This window comes from Lissotriton vulgaris, chromosome 12, assembly GCF_964263255.1.
Source record: "Lissotriton vulgaris chromosome 12, aLisVul1.2, whole genome shotgun sequence".
NCBI classification, from domain to species: Eukaryota; Metazoa; Chordata; class Amphibia; order Caudata; family Salamandridae; genus Lissotriton; species Lissotriton vulgaris.
In genome coordinates, this window is record NC_141700.1 from 780,359,973 (window position 1) to 780,378,879 (window position 18,907).

Sequence of the window (18,907 nt, forward strand, 5' to 3'; positions counted from 1 at the left end):
ACCTCCTCCCAGACAAGATGGCCTTCCTGGGCAGGAAGCTTCAAAGGAAATACAACCCAGGAACCTCCAGATAGTGGGGGAAGCCAAGCCCTCTTTCCTGCTCCGTTTTTGGTGGTAAGAAATGCAGGAAAAGTAGATTAGGAGAAAGCTACCCACTTAGCCTACATTACCCCTAGGGTGAGGCAGGCAATGTGAACCCCTCTCATGAAATTCCACCATCTTGGGATGGTGGAGAAACAACCTATCAGGACTAGGATAAGGCCCCTTCTCACAGGAAGTGGTCCCTAGAGGGGTAGACAACCTGAAGGTTGGTAGGCCACTGGCTACTTTATGTCTCTCCTTGTAACACCCTTAAATTCAGTGTGTAGGTGGCACCCCATGACCTGAACATCAGTTTAAAAAAAAAGAGAGGACCAGGCCAAAGAAGAGCCGCTGCACGAGATCTGAAGCCCTGCTGCAGAAGAAAAAAAGCGCCAAACCCTGCCTGCTACCTCAAGGACTCAACAGTCACTGCTGTGCTTTAGTCCTGGCCCTGAAAGGGCTCCAAGAACCCCAGAGCACGTTCAGCCTTCAAGAAATCACAGATAAGCTCCCTTGGAGTAAAGGTATCACTCCCCTGCATCCCACAGGTGCTGACCCTGTGAAGCCAGGTTTGTCGACATGCTGCTCCCCGATGACCTCGACGCAGCTCCAAAACAAGAAAATGTACAACAGCTTTGGAGGCTCAGATCTGCCTCCACACCAAGTTTGGAGTCTCCGGAACCTATCGGGCCGTGGCGCCACAATACCTGGGGTACTAGAGCCGCAACAGCAAACACAGAAAAGTAGAGGCCATACTGGACTCCCAAAGCGCCAGAAGAAAGCATGTGTCAATGGATAACAAGACACCAAGACCCACTTCCTGAGTGGCCTAGATCACCTCTCCAAGTTGCCTGTTCCTGATGCACGACACACGCTGACCTGTTCACTCTGCACTTAACCCCACTGGTACCGGCAACTACCAACCAGCTGTGCTTCTATGGTCCCCAAGCCCTTGCAACCTCCTCCCTCCTAGGAGACTCACCAGACTTATCTGTAAGCCCTCCTGTGCAGTGGGGTTTCAAGTGGCCCCTTTGTCTTTGGTCACCAGCTTCCAAGACCCGCAGCACCCTGCTCCAAGCTGATCCGGAATGTGCCTGAACTTCTCCTGATGGAACTTTGGCCCTGGTACCGACATAGACCTAAAACAAGAAGGTGAACTTGGTGAAAGCATTGCCTGATTTTATATGCATCTTTCTGCTTTTTATTGATTGTTTCCAAAGGTGCGTAATTGTGCACAAAAGTGATATATTTCCTGAACTTTTAGAAATCATAACTCCAAAAGTACTTACCTTAGAACTGTGTTCTTGGTCTTAAAAATGACATAAAATCTATTTTATTTTTATAAATTGGTCTCAGATGTATTCTTGAGTGAGTGTCTCATTTATTGCCTCTGTGAGTACCAAAAATGCTTAGCAGTACCCTCTGATAAACCTAACTGCTCACCCACACTTCCACAAAAGAGAATTGGAGTTCTCTGCTCTTACCTCTGTACACCTTTGGGGATTCATTGGACTCTCTGTAGAATGTACTTCATTTTAGTACACTATATGGAGAGCCAGCTTCCTATAACCCATCTGATTTCCGAGAGAAACCTTAGTTTAGACTGGGAACTCGCAACCATGGCCGCGATCGGACTCTGGAGCTTGAGCCATGCCCATTTCCTAGGGCTCATTGGACAGAACAGCTGGCTGTACTCAGGGAGTACTGGGAGAAGGGTATGAGCATAGGTCATGGGGACAGGTCATACCCTGTGTCCCGTTAATGCCTGCTCGGCATAGCCATGTCCGGACATTGGAGCATGCACATACATTTTGGGTGCACGTGATATCTGAAGTGCAGGAGCTGTGAATTTAGGGGTGCTACAATATAAACATAAATGGTATATATATATAATGGTAAGACTGACCATGTTTTTTAAAGAAAATCCTATACAACGCCCGACTGAAGTCACAGGGTTAAGGAATAAATCTATATTCTGTCCACCAGCTTATAATCTTTGAAAAACCTGTGTTATCTGAAACGACACTTCGGTCATAATAAAGCAGGCCGACAAAGGCGGGGCGATAATCGTGTGGGATACCAAGGACTACACCGCAGAGGTGATGAGACAATTGGAGGATCCAAACTGTTACCGCAAAATAGGAAAAGACCCAACTAAAGACCTACAAAATGAATTGTTCGCTCTAATCCAGGAAGGATTTGAAGAAGGGTTAGTTGGGCAAAAGGAATTAGAATACCTCCAGATTAAACATCCCAAAATACCCATGTTCTATGTATTACCTAAGCTCCACAAAAATCAAGACCATCCGCCTGGCAGACCCATCGTGGCAGGATGTGGTTCTCTGCTAGAGCCAATTGCGAAATACGTGGATTGCTTTTTAAAAGAATTCATGGGTCAGGTAGTTTCCTATTTACAAGACACAACCGATTTTATCAATAAATTGGAACTAGTTAATTTTTGTGAGGGGGTTGATACATTGTTTACCCTGGACATGACGTCCTTATATACTCAGATCCCCCAGGACAAAGCAGTGGCAGTGCTTACATTTTTCCTAGATTCGAGACCCAGACCTACGCGAGTCCCCACTAAATTCCAGATTGACCTTGCATCCTTTGCATTAGGAAAAAACTACTTTTGTTTCAATAATGAGTTTTACTATCAAGTCAAGGGGGTAGCAATGGGTTGCCCTTTTGCACCAGAGCTGGCAGTGCTTTTCATGTCGATGTACGAAGATACCTATATACATAACAACAATCCATTCAGTCATTATATAGGTATTTGGCTGCGTTACATCGATGATGTCTTTATGGTGTGGACAGGAGACAGTAACAACTTGTCCCTGTTCCACCAATGGTTAAATGCCAGGACATCAGATATACAGTTTAGCATGACTCATTCAACCACTCGCATTCCATTCCTAGATGTGGAGGTATTCCCCAAAGAAGGCAGCCTAGCAACTACATTGTTTGTAAAACCGACTGACCGCAACAAAGCTCTACTTTTCGATAGTAACCTGTGAGCAGAAGTGAGTTGCTGCCTGTTGGGAGCCGTTTGCATGTCCCGCTGACCCAGGGACTGTTTCCTGCATTTCACCTCAGCCCCTCGCCGCACCCGCACCGCGGGTGCCGCTTCGCGGAAAAGGAGGGTGTGAACACCGTGTAGGCGCTGGGCTTCTGGAGGCGCTGAGAGTATCACCAAACCGGCGTTGGCGCTGTAGCAGGGACTCGAAGGTCCAGGAGTCCCTGCTGTCGCAGCAGCGCGAGTGGAAGCGCCCACCAACCAGCCACGCCCCCCGCCTGACCAGCCAGAAAAGGCGCGTGCCTCTACCGCTCCCCGGGACCCTACCTGTGAGCAGAAGTGAGTTGCTGCCTGTTGGGAGCTGTTTGCATGTCCCGCTGACCCAGGGACTGTTTCCTGCATTTCACCTCAGCCCCTCGCCGCACCCGCTCCGCGGGTGCCGCTTCGCGGAAAAGGAGGGTGTGAACACCGTGTAGGCGCTGGGCTTCTGGAGGCGCTGAGAGTATCACCAAACCGGCGTTGGCGCTGTAGCAGGGACTCGAAGGTCCAGGAGTCCCTGCTGTCGCAGCAGCGCGAGTGGACGCGCCCACCAACCAGCCACGCCCCCCGCCTGACCAGCCAGAAAAGGCGCGTGCCTCTACCGCTCCCCGGGACCCTACCTGTGAGCAGAAGTGAGTTGCTGCCTGTTGGGAGCCGTTTGCATGTCCCGCTGACCCAGGGACTGTTTCCTGCATTTCACCTCAGCCCCTCGCCGCACCCGCTCCGCGGGTGCCGCTTCACGGGTGCCGCTTCGCGGAAAAGGAGGGTGTGAACACCGTGTAGGCGCTGGGCTTCTGGAGGCGCTGAGAGTATCACCAAACCGGCGTTGGCGCTGTAGCAGGGACTCGAAGGTCCAGGAGTCCCTGCTGTCGCAGCAGCGCGAGTGGACGCGCCCACCAACCAGCCACGCCCCCCGCCTGACCAGCCAGAAAAGGCGCGTGCCTCTACCGCTCCCCGGGACCCTACCTGTGAGCAGAAGTGAGTTGCTGCCTGTTGGGAGCCGTTTGCATGTCCCGCTGACCCAGGGACTGTTTCCTGCATTTCACCTCAGCCCCTCGCCGCACCCGCTCCGCGGGTGCCGCTTCGCGGAAAAGGAGGGTGTGAACACCGTGTAGGCGCTGGGCTTCTGGAGGCGCTGAGAGTATCACCAAACCGGCGTTGGCGCTGTAGCAGGGACTCGAAGGTCCAGGAGTCCCTGCTGTCGCAGCAGCGCGAGTGGACGCGCCCACCAACCAGCCACGCCCCCCGCCTGACCAGCCAGAAAAGGCGCGTGCCTCTACCGCTCCCCGGGACCCTACCTGTGAGCAGAAGTGAGTTGCTGCCTGTTGGGAGCCGTTTGCATGTCCCGCTGACCCAGGGACTGTTTCCTGCATTTCACCTCAGCCCCTCGCCGCACCCGCTCCGCGGGTGCCGCTTCGCGGAAAAGGAGGGTGTGAACACCGTGTAGGCGCTGGGCTTCTGGAGGCGCTGAGAGTATCACCAAACCGGCGTTGGCGCTGTAGCAGGGACTCAAAGGTCCAGGAGTCCCTGCTGTCGCAGCAGCGCGAGTGGACGCGCCCACCAACCAGCCACGCCCCCCACCTGCAACGCTCTCTGATTTAAGGCTCTGTCAGGCGCTCCGCGGGACGCGAGCGGGACGCCGAGCGAAGCCCGGGCCAAGGGCGGGCCCGTTTTAGCCCGTTCTAGACTGTGAGAGACTGGACTGGGCCACCCCTCTTACCTCTATCCTCTAAACCTAACTGTGGTAAGGCAAAACACTTCTATATTTACAGTATAATCGGACTATTACTGTTATATATACCTCCAGGGCTTCGCTGTTAATAATTGTGTGATCACTATGTCAAAGCAAAAAACGCCTGTCACCCCGGCTAATACAATGGACAATTATCTGGTCCAGGTAGTGACAAAAATCAATAATAATCGGAGGTCCTCCCTGGGTATTGTGGATTCGCCACCCTGTGCTCAAATTAATCAATCAGGGGTATTTCAATCTGTCACTGATGATTTTATTGTCGCCGACCCTATTGAGGACCCTAATGAGCGCTCTACAATTAATGTATCCATGGCCTCTACTGACCAACAACCTGACCCCTTTGCAGATTTAATAAATTTAGAAGAACAAGACAAATCTGATACAATTGAGGAGTTAGTTACAGAGACCAATTCCCCTCCCACACCGGTCTCCGCTCCAAGAGCCAAAAAAGGGATTACTAAGGCACCACCTAGAAGAGGTGGCCTACGCTCTTGTAAGAACAAATCTGCAACCCCTCCCAGACGAACAAAGAAAAGGGCGGAAGACGGGATAAGGGAGGAAGAGTATGAAAATGTAGAAGGGGAGGACACCCTCCTAAATAAGCTTATGGGTATATTAGAGTCCAAACTATTAGGATTAATGAAACCCCTCATATCAAAAGTAGACCAACTAGCTAATAAGGTCAACAAGCTAGAGACCCTCCTAAGGAAAACTAATGAGGGGGTGGGGGAAATTTCAAATCTAGTAGTAACTAAATTCGATCAAATGGAGACTGCAGGGAAATCACTCGGGGTGAACATGAACGCCGGCTTACAAGTTCCATCTGAGCAAATCCAACAAGCCAGCTCTATGCACGATAATACCCCTGACACGGCCCTAATTTTAGATGCAGCACAACCAGTTGGCAATACTACCTCTGAGATCCTAAACCCAGAAACTGCCCCAGTTGAATTAATTGTTGAAGCCTCGCCCCTGATTTTAGTACTCGCAAACACACCTTTGCTGAAAACTGGACAGATCGAGTCTCCAGATTCCTTAAGAAACAAGGCTCTCCAGTGGCTTAGTAGCAATATGCACATAACTCCCTGGGGCAAGGAAAAACTTTCTGACGATCTGCTTACAGCAAGAAGGGTTAGGTGGATAGGCACTAAGGCGAAGAAATTCCAAGGGGATTGTGTGGTCTTGAATTTCAAGGGCCCTGAAGTATTGCCTGACGTCCTACGGAACATCCTCCCTCCACAACGTAGGACAGCTGAAATAGTTCCACTGACACTGGATTTCTTCTATAGCAGAAGAGGTCTAGTAGCTAAACCTAGCATACTGAGAACAAAGTGGACAGTTGTGGGAAATAGAAGGGCTAGGTCCAATCCAGTATGCGAGTGGGAGCTAAATTTGGACAACCAATACTCTGTGTTAACTGACCTAAACGAGTGTGATTGACTCGCATGTGCCTCTCCCGTCCCTCTAGATATGCAGTTGGACCAAGGATATGTTAAGACTTCCACGTTAGATGAACCTCCATTAGATAATTCTTTTCTGGTCTCTAATGTATTCTGTACCTCCGTCCCAGAGGAAGTAAATAGAGTTCAGATGGAACAGGGAAGAACATTAGAGGTAATTGAGAAGTCACGAACATTGAGTGGAAATGTAACACTAGGAATAGATCCTGTAGAAACATTAAATATCCCCGATATTGACCAGACATACCTCCAAAAGGCCAAACCGCAATTATCTATTATTTCTTGGAATATAGCTGGAATTACAAATAAGCTAAATATTCCAGACTGGGTCGACTTTATCAACCATTACGACATTGTCATGTTCCAAGAAACTTGGTCGCTCACACCAATTTTCAGGCAAGGGTATTTGAACTTTTACGTCCCGGCTATAAGAAATCGAGTGGGACGTCCCTCTGGGGGCCTGCTAATTTGGGTACGCCAAACTTTGAATTGTTCGGTTAAACAAAGGTCTATACCCTCTAACGATATTTTGGCACTTGACATTAGCTGGCAAAATGGTCAACAACTAGCCCTGTTTAATCTTTATTCTAGGGGAGTTGCCAGGGGCAAACCATCAGAGACCCTAACGTCCCTTGAGAATCATATTGAATTGCTACCAGTGCCAACCCATATAATAATAGGCGGGGATTTTAATACTACCTTTGAACCCTTGGGTGAGGAGGATAAGATCCTGTCCGAAGATGAGGATACTAAGTGGAGAATTCCCCAATTAGATATCCCAGCAATTAGGAAATGGAGCACAGTTGCAATCCAACTGAAAAGTTTTTGTCTTTCTAGAGGACTTAGAGCAGCCAATGGTCGGGCACTGTCAGATTCTATGGGGAAAAATACTTTTGATAATGGCCTATCGGCCAGTAGGATAGATTATATACTCCTGGATGTAAGGGCTTGGGATAAATTAGTAGATATGGAAGTGAAGGAAAAAATTGAAAGTGATCACAATCCTTTATGCCTGACACTACATCCCTACCACGAAAAACCCGAGCATCCTAGTGGGGATCACATGGTTACGCAGGACCTTGTAAGTTCAAATAACTCCCGACATTTGAAGTGGAGTATGCTCCTAGAAGACATTGCCAAAATAGAGACTCTAAAGGAAGTAGGGAAGTAGTGGTGGGCGAAGTCGCTAAGATTAAGTCCCATTATGGAATGACTGATTTTACTGACTATATGATGGCTGCCCATGAGATACTTTTTTCCAAAATCCAAAGTATTTTTCTTAAAAGAATAGCCCCGAATAAAAAGAAGAAAGCCCAAGAGACTAGAGGGTGGTATGACAAGAGCTGTAGGGCAGCACGAGATAATCTTAGCAGGGAACTAAGATCAGGAAGGGCAGAATCAGTAAGGCTGGCGAGAAACCAGTACAGACAGGTTCAAAAATTAGCTAAGAAGCGTTGGGATGAGGATTGTTGGCGAGAACTTAAGGAGGCGTGTGCCTCCAAGGACTCTAAGCGCTTCTGGGCTTCAGTAAAATGGGCAAAGGGTGGCATAGCACTCCAGCCTACGAATAATGTCGCAAAAAGCAGCTGGATAGAATACTTCCAACCACAGTATGCTCGTAACCCCATGTTTAATAATGTCAGTCCTCCTCCGCAAGTTTACTACAAATCACCTATATTTGTTGAAAGGGATGTGAGTATTGTACTGGACTGTGTAGCAGGGGGGAAAGCCCCAGGCATGGATGGAATTCCGGCTGATATTTTTTTATCGGACCGGAACTCCTGGTGTAGCTACTTCACAATGCTGGCTAATGCGGTGGCTATGGGAGGGAAAGTGCCTGCTTCATGGAAGGGAGCTGAAATAATTCCCATATATAAGAAAGGTGACCGATCCCTGGCTAAAAACTACAGACCCATTAGTTTGATCGATACAGCACAAAAGCTAATGGGCCGATTAGTTCAAAATAAATTGCAGCAATGGATCGACGAAAATAACATCTTGTCATCTTATCAAGCTGGGTTTCGGCCCCTAACTAGTAGCGTCGATCAAGTCCTCCATTTTTTAACCATCTATTGGAGAAACGTCACTTTAAAGAAGGGGACATTGTATGCAGTTTTTGTAGATCTAAAAGCCGCTTTCGACTTGGTCCCCAGGGAAAAACTCTGGCAGACCTTGGCGGACGCAGGCCTAAGCCAGGAATTGCTCACACTCCTTGTTCGCCTACACGAAAACAATTTTGCAAGGATACGATGGGGCAAACAAGGAGATGTAACTGATCCCTTTCCGGTTGAACGTGGGGTGAGACAAGGGTGTGTCCTAGCGCCAACCCTCTTCTCTATCTATATAAATGGTATCGTTAAACATCTAGAGAAGATTGCTAGTGACGCCCCAGTAATAGCTGGCTCTCGTGTACCAGTCCTCATGTTTGCGGACGATACACTTTTACTTTCCCGCACCCCCAGTGGGCTACAAAAAGTGGTTGATGCCTTTGGTGTATATTGTGATGAGAGGGGCCTGGAATTGAACACTACTAAAACAAAATTCATGTGCCTCAATCAGCAGTCCACTTTTAAGGGTGTAATAAAATACAAAGGTACACCCCTAGAAAGAGTGGACTCTTTTTCATACCTAGGTATCACTCTGCAAGAAAACATGAGCTGGAAACAACACATAACCACAACCCTACTAAAGTTTAGACAGCTAGCAGGCGCTATTTCCTTAAAACACCGCACCTCACTGACAAAGCCTGTAAACTGTGTGATGGAAATTTATTCAATGAAAGTCCTGGGGGCTTGTTTATATGGTTCTGAACTATGGGGGTTCTCAAACCTGAGAGAATTGGGCCGAGCTGAAAACAGGTTTTTACGAGGGATCGTAATGGTCCCCCAAAGCACACCAACAATCCCGTTAAAATTGGACCTGGGAAGAAAATCTGTTGAGGACATAGCGAGGCTTCGGCCCCTCCTATATTGGAGACGAGTTATGGTGACCCCAGAATTAGGCCACTGTGCAGCAGCATTGATGGATGTCATCAAATTCGACCGTTTCCATAGTATTCCATGGTTAAGGGAGTTGCGGGGACTCCTTACAAAATTGAAATTGGACTATCTATGGGACAACAAAGATGTGGCCTGCTTCCCTACGAAGGAAAAGTTAAAAGATCTATATTGGGAAATGGTATATTTTACAATGTTTAGTGACAGTACAAGTTTAAATCTAACATCTCGCTTCCTAAATACAAAAATGTACCCTTCTTGCGAACCTTTTTGGGACTTAATTGAAAAACCATACGATAGAAAACTTTATTTTCAATTTCGCATTGGTACACTTCCATTGAATGCGTTTAAGAAGCATTGGTCCCCGGCATGGGATGAACATTGTCACCATTGTAATGAAGAAACTGAACACATCTCTCATTTCTTGTTTTGTTGTCCACTGTACTTGTCCCCCAGACGTAAATGGTTAAAACCGGTGTGCTCAAAGTTGGGAACCCGAAGCCAATCTGAAGCCCTTAGGATACTTGAAACAGACTGTTCAACATTGCTTGTGGTTGGTGTAGCAAAATTTCTGGCTTGGTCGTGGCTAATTCGTACCCGATCATTAACGGCTATTGCATCATAATGAAATTACGTATATCTTCAATTTTGCATTTTGCGACATGGATTATTGTTTTTTAACCTATAGAAACTTTACTTTTTAAAAGTGTAATAATGTGTTGTAATATCGATGTATTTTTTACTATGTATTATTCGACATTTAATGTTTAATATGTATTTTTAGAAGTATTTTTACATGTAGTATTTATTGTATTAGGGTTAGGTGAATGCTTTTATGACAAATGTCGAATAAAGCTTTATAAATTGAATTGATAGTAACCACCCGAGAAGTCTTAGAGAAAATCTTCCTTACGGTCAGTTTCTGCGGGTACGCAGAAACTGTACGTATAATGGAGATTATCAACACCACGCAGGGAACCTGATATCTAAGTTGTGCGATCGGGGGTATCCAAAGAAGCTTGTAAAGAACTGTATGAAGAGGGCCAAATACACCCCTAGAGAGACACTTCTGAAGCGAAAAGACAAATCTGATCTACAGCGCCATGTGTGTGTGACTACCTTTTGCCCAAATGCCAATCAACTAAAACGGATCATCAGCCAAAACTGGCATTTGGTAAAAAATCTAGATGCAAGCCTGAAAGAGCTCCCCTTATTTGCTTTCAAGAAGGAGAATAGTGTAGCTAATCATGTCATAAGAGCAGCCATGCCAACTAAAACTCAACCCTCATTGCGCCATCTGATGGGTATGCCTCCAGTTATAGGACACCACAAATGTGGGACCTGCCTATGCTGCGACTCCACAGTGGAAGGGTCGCTATTCCAATATAACGGAATTTCATGGAAGCACAATACCTTTAGCAACTGCAAATCTAAGTTTGTAGTATATGGGATAAAGTGCCCATGCAATTGCCTCTATATAGGCAAAACCAAGAAGAAGTACGCCAGCGTATTTCTCAGCATAAATCAAGATTAAAAAGGAAAGTTGAGAATGCGCCCTTGGTTAACCATTGGACCCGGATGCAAGACCAAATCGGAGATCTAAGCTGGACAGTGATATCGAAAGTAGAAAAAGACCAGCGTGGAGGTGGTTGGAACCTCAAATTATCTAGGAGAGAGGCATTCCTTAAAGTCAAATTTGACACAGCGATGTCAGGTCTAAACGAATTAAGTGAGATCTATAAATTATGAGGAGATTGCACGCCACCTATAACTTCCCTGCTTTTTTCCTGTATTGTTTGGACTAATCCAGCTTCATCTTGTAGATACCCTTAACAGTTCCTAGGTACAACTGTATCATCCACTTGTTACTGTTTCTATGATGGCAAACCACGCCCCTCGCGGGCGTTACTTGAAAGACTTCCCCTTTAAAAGTCACTTTCCCCGGCTTGCGCTCTTTCACGCATGCGCGAGTGAGCAGTACGGATTGAGACGCCGACGATCCGTGCCTCGTTCTTTACGGTCACCAGTAAGTGTTCCGCTCCCCTTGTTAGCAACTTGACTTCGTTCCAGTCCTTTTCGACAAGCGTTTAATTATTGCGGCTACTTCTTTTTGCCACATAGTCCCTCCAGACTCTCATTCAGAGGACTACCTAAACTAGCATCTTTCCAGCGCGAAGCCGGAGATATATAAATATAAGTAAGTGTTTAATTCCCATCGCCTATTTCCTTCGTGCCTTCGGGTTAATTTGAAATGGAGCCCCTCCTTTCTACCTTTAAAATATACCTTTTCTTCTCTCATCAGGTACGCCTAATTAAAATCGTACGCTTCATCCCAAAAATACAAGACGCGCTCTTCTGAATGCGTTAAATGTGGTGAGAACTACAGGCACACATCTCTTTCACTCGAATTACTAATATTTGCTTTGAGTGGTAACCGGCCTTCTTATGCTGTATTTTTTCAGTGATTCCACGTTTTTATCTACTGAAGTTGCGGCGCCCAAAAAACAGGATTGAATATTGGAATGGTAAGAACTTGTACGAGTCTGAAAGCGCCCCACAAGCGTAGTGAGCTTATTCTATCAGGCGTGTGTGCTTATGCTCTTGTTCGCTTTTTTTGTCTTTTTCTAGCTAACTTTATCTTTCAATCGTTGGGCTCACTTCTCCTAATCAGTCACGGTCCCTTTAAAAACACTTCGAGACCGGTAAGAATTTTGTAAAAGAAATAGTCGTGTTCATGCATCTTTTAAAATATCTCCTAGTTATAGAAACAAGGGACTTCTTCTATTTATGTTCACAGTTACTTCCGCTGGCACCACTTTTTGAACTACAGCGAGTTCACCTAGAAGCCGTAGAACAGATCCTAAAGGAAGTTAGGGGTGAGTGATCTATTATCCCCCTCCCCCATTTTTCAATCAATGTGATGTCGTTCTTCGGACACATTAGCCTAAATCTTAATTCCTTCATGTTGTAGGCAGTCTTTCATGCTCCAGCGCACAGGCGACACACGGGGATCGTTATCGCTAGGACATATGTCCTTTTCTTGAGTAAAGGTAAATAAAAACAGTCTCCTGTAACTGCTTTTCTTTTAAGCTCACCGTAGAACAGCCAAGTACTAGCTAGCAGTCAAGTTATTTTTCTCTTAGGAACTGCAATTGTATCACAAGGAAAGTATCAAAAGATCTTTAGTCCATTGTAAAAAATCGCTGCGATTACTGACTGAATATTGTCACTGGGCAGCACTCTTGATGTTATTCATCCTTTATGAGATGGTTTTTTTATATAAAAAAATAAATGGTCCAATATGCGTCACTTATATTTCTTTCTCATTCTTCCCCCTTCTCTTTAATTTCTATGTCTCACAGGAACTCCAAAGGCCCTGAAGAGAATCCCCTACGATTCCAGCGGGATTCGAAACGCGTAGGCCCCACCATACCGGTCTACTGAAGCCTTTGGGCATTGAATTAATCGAACCCAAAGCATTGTGCTGTACATTACCATGCAATAGTAATCTTAATGAGCTCGACCTGACCTTGTAGAATGCTAGGAATGTACCTAAAAAATAGCCAGTTCAATTGGTTTTGAAAAAATTTGTAGACCTTGGTATTTGTTTTTATTTGTTTTCATTTTTTTCCCTTCTTTTAACCCTTTTCCTCAAATCCTTCCTGAGTATGTATACATGATATTGTTGTCTGTGATATGCCTGCATCTTGAATGAATGATTGAATGTTTGGCCAATACCCTATTGTCCCGTGTCCATTGTAAATATATTTTTTGTACTATGAATTAAATGTTGAGTCAAATGCTGCAAATAATGTGAATAAAATACTATAAAGTAGTAATCCCCATTCCTGATTTATTGTTCAGGTTTCCGGTGGGCATTTGGTTGTGTTGAATCATGCATATCAGTACTGACACCTCTGTTCTGTTGGTTAATTATTTGGCTCAGCCATACTGATTAGAGCCAGCCCCCTTTTGTTTTTCACGATTGTTATTGTCACAATACAGTGCCTCAGTGAAAGACATATTTAGTAAAAAAACTGTGAAACACAGTGCGAATACTTGCATTATATACAATTGAAATCAGGAAATATCACATTGAGTTAGACAGTTTGTCCACCCCATTTGTTGACTTTAGACCAGATTGAAGGTTATGCCTGGTAATCTGTGTGTCAATAGTTGTCTGATATGGGCTCTGATACCAATAGGCCTCGCAGCACATGCCTGTAGTGTAGATGTTACTGCTAATAGTGTTCCGCCAGTGCGGTACCATTGCTGACTACACGATCTTGTCTGTGTTGTAGATCGTGTACTCAAAATGCTCTGTACACAAAGACTATGGTGTTTGTCATGTTGCCTCAGTGGGCTTGAGGAACACAGTTTTGCCATATGTGTAGGCCAAGTCTTTGCAATTGCCTATTGGATCATTATGGGTTTGGATAAACTTGTGATTGGTGGTCACTGGAAGGTGAAGGTCAAGTGAATGGTGGTGTGTGTGGTTTATGTGTGTATAGAGATTGTGTGGTGTGTCCTTATTGATTGAAAAAGCAAGGTTTTTGAAGGAAGATGGTATAAAGAAAGCACGTGAGTCAGTTGTTAGGGGGAGTGGGTCAAGGGAAGAGGAGTTAGCTAATACAGTGAGGTTAGGTGTTTATGATGTTCGATGTTCGATGTTCAGTGGTACACACTCATAGCTTCATCTGCATTCAAACCGTTAGGTGTCTTGGAGTCTAGTAGGATGATATACCTAGATTCTAGTCTTCTGAGGGCTAGTTGTCTGTTCCCCCCCTGGCATTTTTCTTGACACTATCTATGACAAAGTACTTCAGGTCTTCCACCCTCCCGCCATGTTGTGTGTTGATGTGGTGTGCTACCGGGTATGCGGAATCGTTATTCCTGATAGCCCGTAGGTGTTGCAATATTCTCACATGGACAGGGTGTATGGTGCTCCCTACATACTTTTTGTTGCAGGTGCATTGCAAGACATAAACTGCAAAATCTGTTTTGCCGGTAAGGTTCTCCCTGATCTCTAGTAGAGTTTTTCTGAGGGGAAGGGGTACCTTGCATTTGTTGAAGCAATGCTTGCAGGCTTTGCACTTAGTGCATTTGTAAAAGCCATTTTTACTTTTGAGCCAAGTGGTGCTCCTCTCTAGTTGTAGCGCATTGGACACCAACTCTTGCTTCATTGATTTTGCACGTCTGAATGTCAGTTGGGGTAATTTGGCACGTTTGTCTTATGACGGGGTCGCTACGTACAACCGGCCAGTGTCTGTGCAGGATCTTATGTAGTTGTGTGTGGTATGCAATAAAGCCTGTGATCAGTCTTGGTGTGTCCTCTGTTGGTGTACTCACGGGTCGCACACTATGTTTAAAAATGAGTTCTTCTCTAATTTTAGTAGAACATTTCTGCTCTGCCTTAGTCAGGGGTTTGTTCTTGTAACCTCTGTCTCGTAGTCTGTTAAAGAGCTCATTTTTGAAAGTTTCTAAACTTTCTTATGTACTGCAGTTTCACTTCATCCTGAGGCATTCTGCATACGGGGTACTGGAGATGAGGCTACTGGGGTGGAATCTCTTGGCATGCAAAATGGTATTACCTGAAGTAGGTTTCCTGTATGTTTTAGATTGTACCTTGTTGTTGCTGACGTACAGTTCTAAGTCTAGGAAGACAATGGATTCTTTGCTGGTGGTGCATGTAAACTGGAGATTGAGTGGGTTCCGGTTAAGTTCAACAGCAAATTCTTTTGCACTTTGCTCACTGCCTTTCCATAATATGAAAATGTCATCAATGTAGCGCCAATATAGTGCCACACTTTCTGACATTTGCGTGTGGTGTGTCCTCATGAGTACTTGCTCCTCCCACCAGCCCATATGCAAATTAGCATAGCTGGGGGCGAAGCAAGTACCCATGGCTGTGCCCTGTGTTTGCTTGTACAGGAGTTTGTCAAACATGAATGTATTGTTTTCTAGACACCACTCAGTCATTTGAAGCAACATCAAGGTATGTTGGTAAAACCCTTTATCTCTGGTACCTAGGTAATATATATGTATATATTATGTAAAACATTTGATAAGAATGTCATCATAATTATGTATTCTTTATTTTCTATAATTCACATAAACTAAATTAACCCTGTGAGCTAAATATTTAAATTCATGACAAGCCCAGAAAACAGTACAGTATACTGTCTCAAACAGTGTGTAATGTTAAATTAACTTGTCAGGAACACTAATCACCTGAGTGGATATCCAGGCGCTTGGGCAGGTGTGTAGGTGTATTGCCCCCAAGGTGCCTATTTGAAGAGCCGGCTCTTCAGCTTCTTGCGGAATTGAAGAAGTAAAGAGGAGGCTCATATATGTTGAGGGCGGTTGTTCCATGTCTTGGGTGCGATGTAGGAAAATGAGCGACCTCCAGTTTGCTTTTGTGGATGTGGGGAATGTTTGAGAGTGACAGGTGTCTGGTGGGTTGGTGAACGTGTATGATATTGTTCAGGAATTCTAGCGCTGTGCTGTGCAGGGCTTTGTATATGTGCATGGGAGTTTAGAATTGGCTGCGCTTGTGAGTGAGGAGCCAGTGAAGCTTCCGGAGGTGCGGTGTGATGTGGGTGCAGCATGGAAGGGCAAGTATGAGTCTAGCACAGTGTTCTGGATGGTCTGGAGTCTGTGTAGGAGTAGTTTGGAGATTTGGGCGTAGAGACTATTGCTGTAGTCCAGCTTGCTGGTGATGAGTGCTTGCATGGTGGTCCATCTGGTGGTCTGAGGCAACCATTTTAAGATCTTTTGCAGCATGCTTAGGATGTGGAAGCAGGAGGTGCACACTGTGTTGACTTGAGCCATCTAGTTTAGCTTGTCGTCTAGGATGATCCCCAGATTTCTTGCGCAGCCTATGGGTGTGGCTGTTGGTCCTAGCTCCGACAGCCACCAGGTGGAGTCCCATGGGAAGGTCTTGTTGCTGAAGACCAGTACTTCCATCTTGGAGTTGAGCTGCAGGCTTTTGGCTCACATCCAGTCGGCTACCATGGTCATGCAGTTGAAGTTTTTTCTGATAGTGGTTGTCTTGTTTGTCAGGGTGAGGATGAGTTGGGTGTCATTGGCGTATGAGACAATGCTGTTGTCTTGTGATCAGATTATGTTGGTGAGCAGTGTCATGTATATGTTGAAAAGGGTGGGTCTGAGGGACGATCCCTGGGGGTCTCTGCATATCAAGGTATTGGTCTCTGATGTGAAGGATAATAGCCTGACCCTTTGGGTTCTTCCCATGGGAAGGAAGGGATATAATTGACAGCATATCTGTATATACCACTCTTGTGGAGACTGCTGATGTGGGTGTTATGTCAGTGTTGAAGGCCACAGAAAGGTCAAGCAGGATGAGGGCTGTTGTTTCTCCTCAGTCCAGGATGATTCGAAGGTCATTGGTGGCTGTGTGATAGTTGCCTAGAAGATGGTGAAGTTAGAGGTGGATTATTAGTTTCTTGTTGATGGTCTACTCAATCACTTTGGCTGGATAGAAAGGAGATAGATGGTTCATATGTTTCTCAGTTGATTTGGGTCAGCTCTGGGCTTTTTGAGTAGGGCATTGTTTTCTGCAAGTTTCCATTCATCCAGGAAAGTTGAAGATGTGATGAAGGGATGATTAATGATGTGGGGTCAAGGTGGTGCTGATTGGTGATGTTCCCAGGTTGTAGAGGTAGTGGGGCCATGGATCCAATGAGGTCCCTTAGTTGGTGGTCTGCCTGATTGCTGCTGTGTCATTTCTGGTGGGGTTGTCTATTCACTCTTGGGTGGTGGTGGGTAAGTTAACAATGTGTTCTCTGGAGTTGGTTTGGTGTGCAAGATTGCTGTAGATCTTTGTGATTTTGCTGCGGAAGAAATTGAATAGGTTGCCACAGATTTGTTGGAAGGCATCGATGTTGTTGACAGTGGCTGAGGGTGAGGTGAAATCCTTAACGACAGAATAGATCTACTTACAGCTGTTGGAGTTGCCTTCGATGCGGTCCGCTAGTGTTTTTTTCTAGTTGTCTCTTATTTGCTGGTGATAGTGTCTGAGTGCAGCCTTATAGTTAGTTCTGTCAGTAGTGTGGCGACTGGCTCTCCATTTCCTTTCTAGCTGTCTAGTGTTGTTTGGTGTTTTGGAGCTATTATGTGTACCATCAGTGCTGCTTGTTTTATATACTATGCTTGTTGGATTTAATGGGTGCGAGGGAGTCCGCACAATTCTTTATCCAGTTGTTGATGCCCTTGTTGAGGTTGTCTGTGGGGCTAGGCTGATCCATGCTGAGGGCATAATTTTGTCCCAGCTGTTCCTTAGAGTGCTGATCCTGGTAGGGATGTTGACTTGAGGTGCGTTGACTTGGAAGTGGATGATGGTATGGTAAGTGCACACGAACGGTGTGGTGGACTTGTATTTGATGCTGTTGCTTGTGGTGAAGATGGGGTCCAGTGTGTGACCTGTGGTGTGTGTTGGTTCTGGGATGAGGTGGGTGAGTCCAATTTTGCTCTAGCTTTTGAGGAATGCTAAGGAGAAAGGGTAATTTCAGTCTTCCAGGTGAAAATTGAGGTCACTGAGAATAATGTAGGCCCTGGAGCCGATGATGAGTAGAGTGATGAAGTTGGGAATGAGGTTGGGAAATGTGTCTGATGGTCTGGGTGGTTGGTAGGTGAGGGTTCCGTTCAGGAGAAAGTTTTTGAAGATTTGCAGCTTGAAGTTCAATGTAGGTGTGGTGTTCTCTGTGAATAATGTGCATATAATGGATTCCTTGTAGTGTAGATGATAGTAAACCTCCTTCTGGCTTGTGAAGGGGATCCTGTTGAGCATTCTTTTAGCCCGCTAGGATTACAATGACGATTTTGGGAGCTGATGAGGGGGTGAGCCAGGTCTCTGTGATGAAGAGAATGTCAGGTGATTTGCTACTCAGCAGGTCCCATATTTCGGTTGCGTGTTTAATGAGTGATTGTGTGTTGAGAAGCATGCATTTGAGTGGGTGTTGACGAGCAGGTTTGCTGTGACATGTAGTGTAGGGTGGGTGTGTAGGCATTGTTGCCTGTGTGACATATGTGTTGGGAGGTGTTGTTAGTATTTGCATAGGGGGTGTGGGTGGGTGGCTGCTGGAGGACTGGCAGTGAGAGTAGGTGAAAGCTCCTACTGTGGTGTGAGGCACTGCAGCAGTTGATTGGACCGGGGTTCCTGATGCTGGGCGTGGTCCAGGCGTGGACGGACCCAGACAGGCTTGCCTTTGCTGTCCCAGCAGCGCGCCTGCTGTGTGTCCATGGTGCAGCTGCTATTGAGATGGTCCTAGAAGGGGGCGGAGTGCAGGGTGCCGTGATGTAATTTCCTGTGGTGACTGGTGAAGATAAACGAAGTCCTGTTGCTTGGCTTCTGCTTTTAACGACAATTTTTGTGGGAAAACAAGTAATTACCACTTCCTGTCCTGGTGGATGATGGGAAATTTTGTAATTCACTTCACGTGTAGGTGGATGATGGGAGATCCATTGATGTCACTTCCAGTACTGATGTGTCCTGTTGCTTGGCTTTTTCTTTTAAAGATGATTTTGGTGGGAAAACCAG